The sequence below is a fragment of the Adiantum capillus-veneris genome, chromosome 18 (genome assembly GCF_014529385.1).
Source record: "Adiantum capillus-veneris isolate H3 chromosome 18, ASM1452938v2, whole genome shotgun sequence".
NCBI lineage: Eukaryota > Viridiplantae > Streptophyta > Polypodiopsida > Polypodiales > Pteridaceae > Adiantum > Adiantum capillus-veneris.
In genome coordinates this window covers 125,550,559-125,570,527 of record NC_140948.1, presented here as the reverse complement: position 1 = coordinate 125,570,527, position 19,969 = coordinate 125,550,559, and the positions used below count along the sequence as shown (strand labels likewise).

The 19,969-nt window shown below is 38.4% G+C and overlaps 1 pseudogene; it reads right to left on the bottom strand.

Annotated features, from left to right (window-relative positions):
* Positions 1–261: 261 nt before the first annotated feature.
* Positions 262–964, bottom strand: LOC147436367 (uncharacterized; annotated as a pseudogene).
* Between the last annotated feature and the right edge of the window lie 19,005 nt (positions 965–19,969).

The window sequence follows — 19,969 nt, the reverse complement described above, 5'->3', positions numbered from 1 at the left end:
TACCTCCATCAGCAAATCAGTCTCATGGGCACTCACAAAACCAGTTTTCACCATTTCATATGGGTGCTTCAACACGGTAGTCAACCTGTCTCTCATTGATTTCCATGCCTCCTGAATTCCATTCTTGAGTTGTTGCCTAATCACTTGCACATCCCCTTCTGACATTAACACCCCATTAACACCTAACTCTTTTTGACTCAACACCTGCTTTTCCATATCCAACAAGGGCTTAAGTCTTTGGTCAAACATCATATTCTGCACCTATAATTCTACATTTTTGCTAGCCAATTTCTCCAACTCATTGTTCACTTTCCCTTCCAAAGTCATGGTCCACTCTCTGAACATCCCTAAAGAAATTTTAACCTTTTCCAATTCACTTTTATGCTGCATCAGAACATCCTGCATCTCATCTTTATGCTTGATCTTATCCTCCATCTCCAAACTCAAATTCTTCACAATGTCAGCCTTGTCTTGCAATAACACTTGTGCTTTCCCTGTTTTAGACATTGAATGCATCTGATTGTCCATCTGCATATGTTGCCTGCTCATAAACTTCTGAACCTTTGCTAACATTTGTACAACTATCCCTACATCCTCAATGGCAACGTTCCCCTGAGCCTTCTTAACAGTTCCAGGTTCAAAGTCCAACTGTCTCACTGCTTTGAACACTTCAATGTCTACCTTTATTTTCTTTGACAAAGTAAATACCTTTCCCAATTTGGTTGGTGTTTGCAGATTTTCATTAGAGTTAATGATTGGAATATCCAAATTCTTCATGGATTAAATCATTGCTAAATTTTTCACAGCCTTCAATGCCTCCTCCTTTGAATATCCAGCCTGCACTAGAAATCTAAAAGATGACATCTTTTTCTGATCCTCCTGCATACCTGCTAGCAGCTCCACTTTTTGACTTGAAGTCTGATCCATCTTCAACACTTCTATTCTGCCCAACAAACTTGTGCATGCCTACTCATCTACATCCTTATCTTCACTGAGTACTTTGTGAGGAAAACTAAACAAAGCTGCTAAGAATGCATTGAGCTTTTGTCTTATCTGACATATAAACCTCAGAAAAGATCTTGTCATATAGACAATTAGCCCCATTCACCTTACCTCCCTACTCCTTGGTCTTTCTGAGAATGTCCAACTGTGACTTTGCATAATAATTATTCCTCCATTCATCCCATGGCAAAGATGCAAATGCCTGCAATCCAATGCTTTGTAACCACACTACATTAGCCTCTGCCTTGATATCTAGGGATACCTTGAAATCTGTGAATGGATCCATGAGGGACTGTTGAAGCTTTGTTGCGTTGAGGGGAGTTCTACAGCAACATCTTCCTCACCCGAGGCTTCTTCTTCCTTTAGGCTATTGAAGTTGATGCTCACCACCTGTCCCTTGCACTACAGTCATCTTGGCAATTCATCATTCTCTAACTCCGACTGCATAGCACTGGTCGGCTTCCCTCTCACCGTGGCTGAAGGTAAGTGTATAACAGGTGTGTACTTGTAAAAATAGGGTAACAACATAAGGGAAGGTTGAGCACGACAAAGGTGATGGCTCACACCTTCGATTAGTGAAGGTCTTGATTTGCACTCTCCACTACTAGTACCCATTGCACAATGATTTCACTCAATGGAGAATCAACCTGCACTTCAAAGTTTATTTTCAAATTTCCCTCATTGAAAAATCTGACCCACCAAAATCCAATCTATAGAAATCCGACTTCAACTACTCCAAAAAACCAACTTGTCAGCTTTTAACTCTGTTTCTTGTGACCTGCTATTGAACTGTTTTGTATTGCACAATTAGATCCAACACTATTCTTGATTATATCCTTCTAAAAAGATTGATGAGCTCCAAACCTTCTACCAATACTGCTTATTGAAAATTGTTCTGGTTGAATCAATCCTGCTAAGGGCCATTCTAAATGGGGTGGGTTTTCCTTGATGAAAGCATTAACAGGTTTCTCAACTTTGGTACCAAAAACATCAGCAACTATGAATGTTCCCTGTCCCACATCTTGAACAATCTTATAGGGACCAATATATCTCAAAGTCAACTTGCATGGATGTGGCCCTAATCTGGAGTTATACTACATTACCCAGTCTCCAACCTAAAAAACTTAAAACTTAACATTCATACTCACACAATCTTTTGTTCTTCTCTGAATCACTTCAAATATATAGGAGCTAATCAACCTGTCCTCTTCTAGATGCATCAAATATTTGCTCATGTACCTGACTGACAACTTGGGACTCATTTTCTCTGTAGTAACTCTAAGGCTTGGAACCACAAATTCCATAGGGACCACAGCTTCCATACCATAAACCAATTTGAATGGAGTCATTCCTGTGGTGACCTTGAAAGTTGTCCTAAAAGACCATAATTCTGAATCAAGCTTTTGATCCCAATCTTCCTTGTTGTCTTGAAGAATTTTCTTCAGTATCCTCACCAAGGTTTTATTTGTGCTTTCAGCCTGTCCATTAGCTTGGGGATGATAAACTGTGGATTTTTTCTGCATAATCATACGAATTTTTATTAACTCAGCAATCACCTCACTGAGAAAATGGCTTCCTTTATCACTCACTAACTCCACAGAATATCCAAACCTAGTCATGATGTTATGATAGAGAAATCTAGCTACACTATGAGCTTTATTATCTTTGAGAGCTACAGCTTCAACCCACTTAATGTAATAATTTTGTAGCAACCAGAATGTACTTACATCCTTAGTAGTGGGCTTTACAGGTCCCACAAAGTCCATTGCCCACTTTTGAAAAGGTTCCAGAGGTAATATAGGATGATTAGACATTCTATCTGTAGAATTTGGATGACCAAGCTTTTGGTAAATAATACAGCTTTTGGCATGCTCATGAGCATCCTTTAACACAGTGGGCCACCACAATCTAGCTTGCAACACTTTCTTACATGTTATATCACGTAAAAAATGTCCTCCTGGTGTTCCTGAATGAGCTTCTTGCAAAACAGCTTTTTGTTCAAAATCTAGAACACACCTTCTAATTACTTGATCAATCCCTTTCCTGTACAATGCTCCTGCTATCACCAATTATGGTCTACTTTTTAAAACAACTTCCTCCTCTGATCACCTAAAAATCCTATTGCCATTGTACCATCTCTCAAAAATATTAGCATATGGTCATACCATGATTTAGAGACTGTATTCTAAACTTCAAACAAATGAGCATCAAGTAGATCATCATGAACACCTATTGGTTCCTCACCAGTATCAATTCTACTTAAATAATCATCTATGGTATGCTCTTTGTCAGGAGTATGAACAATTACAAAGTCAAACTCCTGCAACAACAATATCCATCTAGCTACTCTCCCTGTTAGCAGCAATGGCTTCTTAATCAGGTATAGCAATGCTTGATGGTCCACATGAAAAATGACTCTATTGCATAACAAATAATGCTTAGATTTGTTTAAAGCATATACCATGCCAAGAGCCTCTCTTTGTGTCACAACATAATTCCTCTCAGCTGATGTTAACACCCTACTAGCATAGTAAACAAGTATGAACCATCCCCTAACTTTCTCATGCATAAGGACAGCACCAATAGCCATATCCGATGCTTCAACAAATACATGGAAAGGTAATGACCAATCTGGAGGTTGTAATATTGGTGCTACTGACAACATTTTTTTAAACATCTGAAATGATCTCTCTTGAGGCTCAACGCATATAAAAGGTACATTCTTCTTTGTTAGATGAGTAAGAGGCAGACAAGCATTTGCTAAATATCTGACATACCTAGCATGCCATTTCACCTAGCCAACAAGCTTGCTAACTTTCTTTACATTCTCTGGAGCTTTTGCTACTTTAAAAACTTCAATCTTCTTCTCATCAATGGGCATTCCTTCATGAGAAACCACATGACCTAAAAGTACTCCACTTCTAACAGCAATGACACTCTTGAAAGGATCATAGGCACATTCTGAATTGTCTATACCTTTCAAAACACAACTTCGAATGTTGTAGATGTAGTTCCTTCTTCTCAAATACTAAAAATTCATCCACAAAGACCCTCATGAAATCTTGCAAATAAGGTTCAAATGTTTTGTATGCTATAAAATTGAATGATGGTGGTCCATTTTTTACTCCAAAATTCATAACTTTAGATTTAAAAAATCACCCCACTCTATTATAAAAGTTATTTTGTGTTGATCCTCTTTAGCCACCTAGACCTGATTGTACCCTAAAAAACCATCCAAAAATCTATACATTTCTTTCCCTTCTTCAGCATCCAATATGGAATCACAAAATGGGACTGGGAAAGGATTTGTAATAGTGGTTGCGTTCAAATTTTTGTAGTCAACACAAACTCTGATTTTTCATTTTTCTTGGGCACGACAATGATTGGTGACAACCATGTAACCTCATGAATTGGTTTGATAAACCCAACAGCTAATAGCTTATTAATCTCTTGCTTAACCTGTTCTACAAAGTTTGGATTCATTCTATACCTTTGTTGCAAAATTGGAACTGCATCCTCCTTCAGATTAATATGATGCTGATGCAAATCAAAATCTATACCCTTCACCTCAGAATAGGCCCATGCAAAAACATATTTGTACTCCTTCAACAACTGAAACCACTCATACAAAAAATGTCCATCTATATGAATACTGACCTTGACAATCTTGGGATCCTCTCAATACCCAAATTGAGGTCCTTTAGTTCATCTTGCTTGACTCTAACTGATCCTCCAAATATTTTATTGTAAATCTTTTCAGGCAAATCTCTTGCTTTCTTTCACCTCTAGCTGTAAACTTCCTTTGGATTAGGAATTGAATTTTGATCCACCATCTGCACAAATTTTGATCCCTAAATTGTTTGTCCAGGTACTAAGCTGGAATCTTCTTGTTCTACCTCTTTATCCTTATGCAAGATACCTTCAACATCAACTTTAAATACGGATACAATGGTTGGATTTGCTCTTAAGAATTCTTCTTCTTCATCATCCTCCACTTCTTCTGCCAAATTAATTGTTTGAGTATACAATTGTCTTTCCTTAAAAGGAATGTTCTTTCTCCCTAGCATAGGGATTGCAATTTCTTGCTTCCCTTTCTTTATAACAACTTCATTCTCACCCTGATCCTGCTTGACTTTAGCCAATCTAAACCTGGGCCTCCCCAACAACATATCATAGGAGGTATCACCCTTCTCTATTTTCAACACAACAAAATTCACCTGGAATTGAATACCTGCAATAATATAAATAAATTGTTGCCTCAAAATTCCTAATTGTTGAACTCTCCTCTGATCTGCCATCTTCACCTGAGATGGTGCTCGCTACAATTTGGCCTTCTTCATTTTATATCACATAGACTTAGCCAATATGTTGACTCCATATCCTCCATCCAACAACACTACATCAAACAAAGTGCTCTGAAATACCACCTTTATGACAAGAACTACAAAGTCCACATCTACTAGATCAACATTGTTCACTGTTGGCTCAAGTATGCCATTTTTTCAAATTGGATACTCCCTTGATTTCAATCTATTCAACAATTTTTTTTTGAAGGTTGGAACCATACATAATAAGTGATCCAAAGACATCTACAATGGAGAGTTTATTAATACGTCAACCCAATCCTTGTCATACTTTTTCAGTAAGGTTCTCTCATAGTGCTATTGTAATTGATCCTCCTAATCTGAAGTAATTTCATCCACATTTAGATTCTTTTGGTCCTTCTAAACCTATTTTTGAATTTGGTCTCTAATTCCTTGTTGCTCCTTCCAATCAATAGGACCTTTAGCCTTAGACTTAGTAACATTACATCTGTCTCCTGATTTTCCCCAAAATTGGTTACAATCACAGGTCCACTCATCACAATGCTCTTGAGATTGAAGCTCCCAATTTTCTCCAAGTAACTCCTCTGCTATTTGTTGCTCATCAATGTCAATTATGATTACATTTTCTTGAGCTGGTGGTTGATTTTGTTGTTGCAGTTGTGGGTTAGCTTGCTGATTATCTTGATTATAGAATACAACTGGTATTCCTCTCTCCTCTCTATGCTTAACCCACAAAGCCCAATTAAGACCAACCCAATGATCTGGTGCACCACAATACACACATGGCATTATGCATGGTGGTATTCTTTGATTATTGTCCTGATTTCTCCAAGGTGGTCATGGAGATCTAGGATGTCTTTGAAATGGTAGTCTCCCTCTAAATGGATCTATTTGATTATTTTTAGCATCATTTCTCCCTCTTCTTGCATTTGGAGTTGATCTACTTCTATTATTAGGGTTGTACCAACATTGGGCCGCATTATGTCCTTTCCTTTCACAAATCTGACAATATTGCTTCTCCTTTAGAGCTACAACAGAATATCCAATTTTCTTCAATTGACTAATCAAATCCTCCTCTTTATCCTTCTTATCCTTTTTCGTCTTACCACTATGCTTCTTCTTCTTTTGCTTTCCTTTGCTACTTTCAGCCTCACTATTAGATGACGCCTCTAAATCACTATCTTCATCAGTTTCAGACTCAGCTTCCGATTCAAAGCTATGCTTGCTTCTAGTTTTTTTCCTAGTCATAGCAAGTCTTTTTTTGACTCTTATTACAGTTGTGACAAAATCGTTGAAGCCGCCTACAATGTCAATGTTGTCCACAACATTCTATAATCCCTTTCTCAAACCTTTCAAAAAGTAACCCACCAACATCTTATATGTGGGTCTCTCATTACCCTGTAATCTTTCCACCAAAATTTTGAATTTTTGAGCATAATCTTCCACCAACATACTTCCCTGCTGTTGTCCCTGATTTTCTTTAAAGTATCAGTCAGAATCTTCTCCTTTCTGAATCTTTGCAAAAATGCTACTTTGAGTGCAGCATAAGGTTCAAAATGTGCAATTCCATATTGGCTAAACCAGCTTGTGGACTTGCCCTCCATCGTTGCTGCAAATTGCTGCAATTTTATATCATCACCATATAAAACCTCATGTTCACTAGCTTGCCACTTGGTCTCAAATTGAGCCACGTGACAATCTGCATCTTCACCTGACTTGCCTCTGAATTTAGTTGCTTTAACCTTATGTAGGAGGTGCTGGATTCATTGGGATAGACCGAGGTACTCTCCTTGTCTTTGCCTGGTAGATACCTGTAGTGGGTCAAAGAGGAGTCTTCTTCTACTTCTTGTAGACCTTGTTGTCAGGAATAAAGCTCGTACCAATTGCCTCACCTGCCTTCCTTCTGGTGCTCCCGAACTCTCCCCTACTTGATTCACTGGTTTCACTTTAGAGACATCATCTTCTCCTTCTTCTTCTATTGTTTCATCATATTGAAAAGGATCAATATTCCCCACTAGGGCCTGAGCCCTTGTGTAATAGACCCTAGATAACCTTCTTGGTCTCTTTGACATACATCATCAGTCAATGAAACACAAAAACCAATAGCAAAGGCTGACACCGAGGATAATTAGACATAGCAAACTAACACTTGCAGTAGGATCGCCAAATATGTTGGGGTTCAACAACACATGAATCTCTCTCACACACATGCTCTCAAACAGAGAAATAAACTCTCAGTACATGATCAAATTTATCCAAAACACATAATAGATCACTTCCGATAGAGCAAAACAGAGACAAGAGCAAGTTCAAACAGCAAGAAAACTTCATAGATAGAGCTTAATACATCTTGTGTGTGTGTTTTTCCTTCATACCCACAACTTCAACTCTTAAAGAGAGTTATAACTGTTCTAACTAAATATTCTTGGCATATACATCTGAGTCAGCACGATCCAACCTAGCAACATCCGACTAAGCATAATTTTGAGTCAGTAGAATCCGATTCAGCATTAATCCGATTGAGCACTATTTTGGCTAATCACTTACCCTTTCAGCATGGAGCCTCTAAAGTTTCTAGAACTTTGTTTACTAAAAATGAACCTCCTGATGATACTTTGGATGACACCGCTCCTTCCATTTGATTCTTGTTTTCCCTTTCATTTATTAGCTGCTCTCTGGCTTATTGCAACTCCATTTCTAAGGTAGTTTTCTCTTTTAGCCTCTACTCTCATTTTGTCTTGTTTGGATTTCCAAGATTTCTCGGGAGTTCTTATTGATAAGCTCTCAAACTCCGTTTGAACTGGAAATTTGCTTTTGTCCTTGACATGTGTGTTTTTTGCAGATTCGTGAGCTTGAGCTCTAGTAACCACATTTATTGGAATTGTAGGCTCGGTTTTAGATTCACTTGAGAATGGCAAAATTCCAATGATTTGCATCATCTCTTTCCCCTTTTTGTGAGGATTCTTAGGACAATTTGGAAGAACATGATCAATTCCACATCCATCGCACAAAACCCAAAAATATTCTTGCGTTCATCCTTATGTGGACAAACTATTGATCACCTCCACATTCATAGCATGGACCTTCCAGCTAGGTTGATTATGGCACCCTCATTGGCTATCCTGTCCTAGGAAGATATCCTCTAGGTTTTTAATTCTGGTTTTCAATGAACATGAGTGTATTTTTGTCCATCATATAGTGTTTATCCATTGGTTGCACAATATATGATGGCTTTGCAGCATCATCTAGACTTACCCAAGAAGGATAACCTTCATTTTAATATGCAATACTCTCACTTTCTCTCTCATAGATCTTTCTCAATTCTTTGTAATATGAAGTTGGTGTCAACATTTCCTGGCTTGCAAGTGTTTCTACCGGCTATATGTATCTCATAATTGTTGGGTTCTCTTGTGGTAGTGGGGGGTGCTAGCCTAACACTAGTTAAGGTTTGTCCCCCCCTTGTGATGTACTATTCAGGCCTATCTAGTATCTCAATGGTGGTGGAAATTTTGCACCCCCGGTGGTCCATATGGCCTTTCCCTCACATAATTCTTTTTGGAAAACACTCATTTGTCTCATGGTTGGTCCACTTTTTCTCAGTTGCACACCATTTCAAGACACACTGAAATTTTTTTGTTGTTGGTCTGGACTGTGTGGTACGCCATGGGGTGGGATGATCCCCTCCACATGTGTCACATCTCCTGATCAATTGTTGTTGTACATTTGGGTTTGGTCTATTGCTCAAATTTATTCTCGTGATTAATTCTTTGACCATTTGATCAACATTTGGCATGATTGAGGTTTGAACTTTTTTTTTTTTGTGAGTTCACTCGTAGTAGAAGAGACACTACAAGTAGCATTATCTGCATCCTCCATCACCAATAAATAAGCCTTACAATTTTCCACCATATACAAAGCTTCTTTAGTGACTTGCTCAAATGCTGTGCATGCTTTCAAGTTCAAGTCCTTTCTGAGAATCATGTTTCTCAATCCCTCCATAAAGAGAAGGGGTAGTCTTTCATCTTGTGGTAGCTCTCTTATAGGACATCTCTTGATCTATTTTTTGAAGAAAAGGAATACTTCCTTCACTTTGTCATTCTCTTTCTGCTTGAAAGTGTAAATTTGGGACAATAGAATGTGCTTGATTCCCCTTTTTGAGAATTACATTGTAAATTCTTGGAAAAGTTGCTCTATATCTAGAAAATATATGTTGTTCAAAGGTTGGAACCATGTTAATTTTGTTCATTCCAATGTCATCCCAAATCTCTCATACTGAGTATAAAAATACGCCACCTACTCGACTCTCAAAACTTGTTTGAAAACTAAAATATGCACATATGGATCCATTGACCCATTGTACTTCTTGGCAGCACACTTATCTACTTGAGATGGTCGCATTCGTCATGTTTCAGCGACGATCCTCACAATTCTAGGTTCTCTTGCTAGGACAACCCTAGCCTCATAACCCCCACTAGGAACTCTAGTTGGAGTCTGTTTTGTGGCTCTCTTCTCTGAACGCACATCTCTTGCCATCGTCAAGGTTTTTGGAATTCTCATCGTCATATATTGTTCTTGGAGCTTCATTACCCCGGTACGTGTTCATTGGAACCCTTGAACCCAAGGATCCCATCGGTCTTGACATTAAAAAAATTGGTAGACTCAATGAGTCAACAATTCTCTTTCTCTCAGGACTCAATCTCCTCGTTTCTGGTCTTGTCTTTAATACAGTATGTCTGAACATGCTAGGAGTGGCATTATACGGATGGAGTGGGCCTCCAAAGTATGTATATCTCTCAAGTCTGTTGAAAAACTTCACCCATACTTATCAAGCATGATTACATGGGTATCTCTACCTTCAATATATGTAAAGACATACGATTGTTTGTGCTCTGACAACTCTCTAATGTAGGGCTCATCTCACTTATAATAGTTCATTTGATCACCATTGTTGTACTTGTATAATCCCACATGAGTGGTGTCTATGTTGTGATGGTTGGGATGGTTCTTCCCCATGTTTGTCCCCTCTTAAGACTCACTCTATTGAATCCCTCAACCATGTAGGTGTAGGATCTCTTTGATGAAGTATCAGACAAAATTTCCTCTGTGATCAGCTCTAAGGGATATAATGGCCTCTGGTTCATACTCTCTTCAATGTAAATGTTGCTTACTTGATCCCCTATAGTAGGGTTTCTAATCGGTAGAATCTACCTGATCTCAAATACATTAAGAAAAAACACTATTGGGAAACCCTAACTTGTTACCTCTTTTGTTGCTTCCAAATCCTTGACCAGGGATCACTTCAAGCCACAATGCTCTAGCCCTTACAACAAACACTTGATGGCTATGAGCTCATAGCTCTCTATTAATCACAAGTTTGTGGTTTGACAAAACAATCATGCTTTTGGCACAAAATCTATTTTAGCTTGTAGAGTCCTCAAATGAAGTCCAAATTCAATTTTGAAAGATCATTATGCTCCTTATGACCAAATATAGCTATGATGTGAATTTGGTTTCAATATATGACAGGGGGACATGGATCGCGATCCATGTACCTTAGTGGCAGAATGTGATGAAACTTGATGCATAGCTTTCCCTTGGTACCCTAACACCAACTATATGCTTTTTATGTGATTTGGACTTGATTAGGTCATCTAAAATTCAAACCCTCCATCCGACTTTGTAGCTTCTCACCTTGAAGTATTTACCTTGCTTTGAGAAGTATTGTTTCTAATGATCTTTGCTACAGACTTGACAAGTCTCTGCCTAAAATCTCAGATGGAGGACGTGGATCGTGATCCATGTTCCATCACTTTTGGCCTTGAAATTTGATGCTCTAACAGACCTTGATGTTTCAAGATTATCCGCATATTTTTTTTGAATTTGGATCAGTTTTGGTCATCCAAAAGAGAAATCTTAAGTTTACTATATGCTTTGTCGTACGTGTCAAAGATGGGAACTTGCATGTGCACTATGTGCGAGCCTCAAAGGGTTGCAAACACACAACTAGAAGATCCTAGCAAGCTCAAAGGGGCAGGGGTGTGTCACTCACCACTCAATGCTTCCGTCATGAAGGATCATGTGATGCGAAGAAGAAGGAGCCGCCGTCGATGTCGCACTCAACCGCCAATGTTGCCGCAATGCTCGATCTCTCTCTCTCTCTCTCTCTCTCTCTCTCTCTCTCTCTCTCTCTCTCTCTCTCTCTCTCTCTCTCTCTCTCTCTCTCTCTCAAGCATACACACACACACACACACACACTTGTGAGCACACAAAGGAAAAGGAGACAGCACTAGCTACAAAATAGCCACCTCGGGGGGAGTAGGTCTAAAAAACCCCTTTTCTTAAAAATGTTGGATAAGGAAATAGAAAAATGGTGCATTGCTCCATCTCATCCTTGGTAGGATGAGAAGAGTGAAGGGGTTTAAACCGCCACGTTCCCCTTAACAATTACCAAGTTATTTTTATCATGCACCCTTTGTAAGAGTATACTCCCATGGGGAGAAGAATATCACTACCTACAAAATAGCCACCTCGAGGGGGTAGGTGTAAAAAACCCCTTTTCTTAAAAACGTTGGATAATGAAATAGAAAATTGGTGCATTGTTCCTGACTGTTTATAACTCAAAGCACATGTGCACCCTTATGCAGGCACCATACTCAATTTAAGGTAGTAGGCCCATTGAGTATCAGCCTACTGCCTCATCAAGTGGATAAGAGTAAAAATGTCAAGTCTGTAGCCAAAAGAGTTGTAACACTTCAAAATTCCATGAAGAAAGTAAAGGGAGTCTCATCAAAATAGTATCCACCAATAATGTCTTCAAAGAAGATTGTACTTCAGTAGGAGTTTTAAGACTTTGTTATCCATTAGAAAATAGTGTGGATGTCTCTTGGAGTCATTATTAGAAAAATACTTCAGTATTGGATACAAAATCTAACCAGAGAAAGCATAAGTGGTAGCTCTTATTACCTTTAATCAGCCAAGCCAAAGGACCATAAAGTCTATGAATAGGAACCCTTGCCTAACGCCAATGTTGAGACCACCTAAGAGCTGAGTATTTATCGACAATGTGCCTTAATTATCCTCAAGGTACTAGAGAAAACAATCTGGTACATCAAGAAATCAATAGCTAGCCTGAGTAGTAGCAATTCATACTGCTGAAATCTCCCAGATATTTGGTGTCATGCCAATTTCTAAATCAAACCAATTAGTAAAGATTTTAGGTCCAAAAGTAAAGTTGTAGTATTTCATAACCCATCAGTCCATGCCAACTTCATCTTAAAAAGAAATAAATCAACTCTTTGCTACCAATAAGGAGTATGTTAAACATGTGTCATGAATTTCCCAAACCACTCAAATTTCATGCCTAAGTAAATCCAAGACAGTAACCTAGCATATATTGGAAGCTTATGAGCTAATGTCATCAAGAAGAATTTGAGAAGGTATTGGCAACCGCAAGTTTTCTAGACTATATTCAAATAACATAGATCTAGACCAATCAAAGAGGAGCCAGGTAAATGCTCTAGTTTCACAGCATTTTCTCTTTATGAAGAACTACAACTTTGGGGGATGAGAGCATCCAGCCAAAAATAGGTAAAGATAGAGTATAGCCCAATATCTCTAATCACTTGCTCAACAAGATAATTTATAGTTCAATATTTGGTCAAGGTAAATCATTTCCAATGATCAAAATTTTGCCAAAGAGTGACGGGCAAAATAATGAAAGTATTCCCACCAAAGTACATCCAAAATAGTTATATAGCAGGTGCAGCCAGCTAGTGTGCCTAATAGAAGCAAAACTTCTAGTGCAACTAATCCAACAAGGGAGTGTTGACAAAGTAAAGCCTAGGTGTCAACCTGATTCTAAACCATATGAAGAACCAAATTGTGAAACCAAAACAAAAATCTAGATTATAAATCGGTGAAACAACAAGATTGTAAAACTATAGTGACCCAATTTGAGTATTTAATTAAAATTGCCATGTTCAATCAATCCATAGCCATCCCATCAAGGTAAATCTAGAGAATCAAAAGACCAAAGATCTTAGGAGCCAGATTTTAAGATGATAGTGTCAAAGCCATAACCAGTAGCATAGAGATTAAATAGGAAACAAAAAAGGTCAGTAACTCAATTTTCATATTGAATTGTCCTGCACAATACATATTCAACATAGTTATAAGCATTTAAGATCCAATTCAAACCTAAGTTTAGAGATTCAAGCAAAAAATTGCAAGAAAGATCCTTCCAAAATTCTTTGAAGGCAACATTGAATACAGCCCACCAAATTCAACATACGCAAGCCCAGGATCTTCAACCCTCCCTTTCTTATAGTCAAAAGTATCCTTACTACTCTCACACTCTTGATTTGGCAACCAAAAAAACTGAGAGCACAAGTCGAAGTGAGGGATGGCAATCCCTCACCTTAAAACATGATGTTGCATGTCAGGTATTCCCCCAAGTCTAGCTATTTGAGATTCCAGCTAGATGTCATGCAGTTCCATCTCCAAATCCCAATCAGAAATGCAACTGTACATCAGTACAAGGTAAGGTGAGATCGACACGATAGTACAAGGTATTGTGGACAGAAAAATAGGTGATAGTTCAGATGAAGCAATGTATGGCAAGAAAGGTGGATTACCATGAGAATGAAGGAGAAACCTCAACCTAGTTCAGTATACGTTTATATCCATGATGAGGATCCATTATGCCCACCGATGAACACATTAAGAGGAACATGTGTTAGCGGGTTACCGCAACGAATGTCTGTAGCAAAGCTATCTGGCACTAACATAATAATGCCAATACTCATGGACGTGACTCGGATGGGGGCATGGAGACTCTTTGAGGCTGTCAGTCCTCAAGAAGTGAACCTAGAAAGTAAATGCACCATGTCAACAATAAAATTACCACTTCTAGATTGGAAAATCTATGTGTGTCCTATCTCACCATTCTAGATCATCAGGACATGTCGATGACTAAACAGACTCGGATTTTAAGAGAAGTTATATTAGTCCTAAGAAGACATGTCTACAAGGTCTGGTGGCCATTTGACAAGGTACCAAAAACACGATCCATCATGTACCACATAAAACCTGCAATAGAACACCATAAGCAAGTCATCCTAAGGTTAATAACACTCTTCGATGGTCAAAATGTCAAAAAACAATGATTTAAGCACTCAAAACTGAAGATAAGACTCACAGACATGTAGTCATGAACCACAACACAACTTGAAATTCTTACACTTAATTGAAAGAGCAAGAGACAAGGAACATAGTGTAGTTCTTAAAATTAAATTTGGATTACTAAATCAAGAGAAAAATGGATTACACGTTCGAGTAGAGTAGCCACTTGACAGTCGTACACAGAGATCTTCTATTCCAATAGATAACGTCGTTTTCAATCTAAGGTTTTTAACATTTATACCTAGGCTTAGACTTTCTAAATTCTCTAGCACACGCACAAAAACCTATTTCCCTTCCGTGAAGGTAACTTGCCAACGTTTCTCATCAGCGTACTTCTTATACCGATCCTACGCTTGTTGAACATTTTGACAAGCCAGTTTCATCACATACATATGGTTTTGGATAAAATCCTTGACCTGTTGGAGCTTTTCAGTTGCCAATCCCATCGTAATTGGTGACTTAGGTGGAAAATTGTGCAGTAGCATGAAAGGACTAAATCTGTTCGTTACATGCTTAGCATTGTGTAAGCAAACTCAGAGAAAAGTTAGGATGTACACAAGGAGGATCAATGACACGGCTATGAAACTCCACCTGCAAAGTTGACTCATTAGCAATATGGTAAGTATAGCTATGAGCAAATAGGAAATAGGATTCTTCTTACCTAACATAGCACCCAAAGTATCTTAATGGTCTTACCAAACAATGCTTTGGTGCATGAGAAGAGATTGAATATTCAAAAAGAATTTGTATTGTGAGCCAATTGAGAGCTAAATGGGAAAGAAAGAGTAGGGAATCTATTGAAGAAAGTAAATCCACTTAAGAGAGAATCTCTAGAAGTAGGATATGGTTCAATTATGCAGCTTTAGTGAGAGCTGTGAAGTGAGATTTATAGAGCAATGGAGAGCTTCTATAGGTGGTGGGCTACCATTGAGGAGAATAATGCAGTAAGCTTCAAGAGGGAAAGGAGGTGTCAAACCTCTATTGGAAGAGATTTTTGGGAGGGAAAAGTGACATTGAAGAAGGAAGTACAACTTGCAAAGTGGAGTGGAGAGAAGATAGAGATGGTATAGTAGAGAGAGGAGAGAAAGAATGATCGGCACGTGTATGGAGGGAACCCTTTTAGGAGAGGGAGGGGAGAAACTAGTAGCCATTAGAGAGAAAAAGGGATTGGTTTTCACCCCAATTTTTTAGAGAAGAGCTACCTCATCATCTGAGGACTTTGTGGTTTACAATGGCTTTGATCCTCATGTCCACTACTTCATGTCAATAATACGTAGGGGAGAATTCATCCAAGCGTACCATGTGTTAAGCTTGATATTTCGACAATCCCCCTCAAGCTCAACACCATCTCTCATACTCTGAGCATAGCTCAAAAGTGCCTCAGCTTCTCTACTCAATCACAGGGCCTACCTGAAGATATTTGCAGCATGCTCATCTCTCCTCATGCACTAAGGTTGATATTCTCAACCAAGACCATGACTTTGATGAAGTGGTACTGCACCTCAATGTGCTTCATCCATCAAAACTAACGTCCCTACTCACCCTCACATAATGTGTGACAAGGATGTTACATTTTTACTCTTTTTACTCAAGGGAATACCCAATAAACAACTTTTGGGTCCACCTTCCTTCGCAACTCATCTGGAACATGCATGTAATCAATACATTAAAAGACTTTTGAAGTGTCCGCAAATCTTGGTTTTTGTCAATAAACTTCTCCTCAAGTGGCATATTGTGAACAATAATAAAAGTCATGTTCATGATGTAGATAGCCATAGATACTGCTTCAGTCCAATATGGAGGCATGTTCTTCTCATTCATCATTTCCCATACAACTTCTACAATGTACATGTTCTTCCACTCAGCAACATCATTTTGCTGCGGAGTATACCTACAGAATAATCGTCTTTGGTTTCCATGCTTTCTCAAGAAACTGCTAAACGCATGGATAAGTATTTTCCCCCTCCATTTGACATAATTCATTGTGCATATTTCCTTGTCTATTTTTCAACCGTAATCTTGAGATTCTGAAAGTGGGTAAGCATCTCATTCTTCCCCTTCATGAAGTACACCCATACCTTCCTTGTATGGTCATCAATGAGGGTAACATAAAACTTGCATCCACCCATAGACTAGGACCTAATAACCTTGAAATTGAAAGTGAGTAAGCACCTCACTCTTCTCCTTCATGAAGTACACCCATACCTTCTTCGTATAGCTTAGAACCTAAGTCCAACCATGAACGCAACCTTCACAGGACTCCATACATTAGAATGCACTATCTCGAGTACATTTTTCTTACATACTTGTCATGAGGAAATGACATTTTTGGTTGATTTTAAAACTAAAAAAACTCGCAAACCTAATGCATTATCCAGCCATTTGAAGCACTCACAAACATGTGACAAGCTCTTGAGTCTAAATAGTCTTCTACCTTTGCAAATTTCCATATCTAATATGCTTAAGCCAAATGTCAATATCTACAACAACTCTTGACCCTTATGCAAACATGATATCTTTCATCTCTGGTACATTTACATCAAGAGTGAAAGTTTCACCCACCCTTTTTCCTTGTTCAATGAGACTTCCATTCCTTGTGTATTCTTTTTATAGAGTCCACCAAACTTAAACATAATCTGCAAACCCTGCTCAACCATTTGCCTAGAAAACATGAAGTTCTTTATGATATTGGTCACATGCAATAAAGCAGCCACATACTTTACTTTACCATCTCTCAACGATATATGGCAATGGCATATTTCTTATATGCATAATAAGATGGATTGTATCAACCCCAATCTTAGCATAACCAGAACTGACCAAGGTTTGCATGCCTCAAAACCATTCATCATGCATGGTCATGTGAATCGACGCACTCATATCCACATATTATACATTATCATTGTATCTTGATACATTTGCAAAAATAGTGTTCCCCATATGCTCCATAACAAACAATCTCTCTAGCTCATCCATGCCTCTACTAGTATTTGCAATTGTTTTGCTACCTTCTTTGTGGACAGTCATGTTCGAAGTGGTCTTGACTGCCAACATCCCCTACCATTAGCTTTTACCTACGACCTCACCCAATGGATTCTTGTTACCTCAAAAGTTCCCTTTACCATCTGTATTCTCCCTTTGATTCTCAAAAATATATTTTGATTGCCTTGATTTAGTCCTAAGACAAAATAAAATCCCAAGCCACACGAGTCCCATAGAAATTGCCAAAATTGAAGATCATTGCCAACGCCTCCCAAAAATTCGGAGGTGAGTTGTATCAACGCATAAAGGGAGGAGGAGAATGAGGAAACCATTATCCTCAACCACTTCTTTCGTTGCTCCTTCTTGCTTCTCACAATTCCTTAACAGGCTTTGATACAATGTAAGAGACAAGGGAGGAGAGATCTTAAGCTCTTGCAAGCACACACCCACACAACCAAGAGAGCACATAGTGGAGATGGAGATAAAAACTTGCTTCTTCCTCCTCTCACTACAAGTGGTGATGAGATTTACAAAACATAAATGAGAAATAGAACACAATATGACCTATGTACAAACTGCTAGTAAGTGGCAACATAATTGGCCATTACTCTCGGTAGGCAGACCATGTCGATAAAGTCTAAACGTGGTATCATCTGCAATGATCGTCATGTCCACTACCCCGTGCCAATGATATATGTAGGAGAAAAGTCATCCAGGCATATCATGTGTTAGGCTTGATAACTGAACAAGTAGTTTGCAAATTGTCCTTTGTTGCTTCTTTTTAGGGAATGCATGATAGTTGTGATCAGTTTTCTAACATTAAAAACATTTATGTTACTTCTTGTACTTTACAAGTTCTTTGGGAGAACTTGTTGTTACCTTTTGTAAACTCCACTCTGCTTTTACCTATTGTTAATGTTTGTTATAATTTTTGCCTTTAGAATGGACTTTTCTCCTCCTTGAGGCTAATCTTCCTTCTTACAAAACTTATGACCATTTTCACAAAAGAGAGGAAGGTTCTTGAGGCAACAATAGTTGTGATGGATGATACTTCATATGGTCTTTGTCCGTTGCACTTTGATATATTGTTCACATATCTTCAGAAAGACCTAGACAAAAAATTTGGTGTTGCTTGAAGAAATATATTCTTTTGAGCAAGGTAACTTTGAGATATAAACCCCAAAATTTGTCAATAAATAATTAAATAGTTTTCCTCTTTCCAATTTGAGGCTTCTCCAAACAATGTGAACATCATCCTTCCCAAACTAAGTGTCAAATTGTGCCATGATATCAACTCTATACTCCTTCCAAGTCCTTGGTATCTCTCTTTGAACATTGAAGCTAGCCCACCACTACTTGCCAATCTTTTAAAAGCACATAGCTACAATTCAAAGCTTGAATCGTCAAGCGAAATTGTCTGAACCAAAAGTAGCATCAGATTACTAAATGAAATAAAGAACCTTGTTAATATTGCCATAACTCGAAAAGTTATGTTCTTATTGCCTCCCTTGAATTTTAAGATGCGGCACACACTCTTCCATGCATGATGAGTATAGCAATGCCCTCTTTTTCTCTTCCCTTTTGAGACGGAATGCTCTTGTCTAGACGAAGAGCTTTCAATCAAAGAGAAGAGGATGGAGGTGGTGTCTCTTTTCTTCGTCTCCTAGTTTATCTTTGATGGTTGCTTTGAGTTTATTGAAGAAGAAGAAGAGCTTGAACTAGAATTGAGCTTGTTTTACACATTGGAGAGCATTTAACACGTTGTCCTAAAGGAGCTACCTTGTCATCTAAGGAATTTGTGCTCTTGATTTCACTCCTCACAATTTGTGCTCTCAATCTCACTCCTCTCAGAATAGGTTGCATTTGGGGTCGCTCCCTTCCACATACAATGGGTTTTCTTATGAGATGCTAATCTTCTCCTAAGCAAAGCTCTCATACATGAAAATGTTGATTTTCACCTACGCTCCTCTTTCCCCACTTTTATCCCTCCTCTTAACGTCCTAGATTAGAAAACACCAAATATATATATATATATATATATATATATATATATATATATATCTCTGTGTGTGTGTGTGTGTGTGTACACTCAAGTTCTAATGGTGTTGCAAGACGTGACTAGAACGAGAGGGAAAAGAGTTGATAGAGACGAGCGTGCAAAAAGCAACCTCCCTATGAAAATATAACTCAATAAATTGTTTTATAAAGCCTCGTAGGCTCATGCATGAACTAACCACCACTTTTCTCTCCCCTTACATTGACTTTTTGCCTAGAGTTACAACCATGTCTCTTAACAGCTTTTGTATCACTTCAAGGCTTCAGCAGCAAGGTCGCCATAGCTGAGAGTTCAATCAAGAAGAGAGCGACCCAGAGACATGAGTCATTTTATAACTCATTCCTTATCCGTTTAAAGTGGTAGGTGCATGCATGCTGCCTAGAACTCAACCCACTTTATTTTGTGGTGCATAGTGTACATGTTT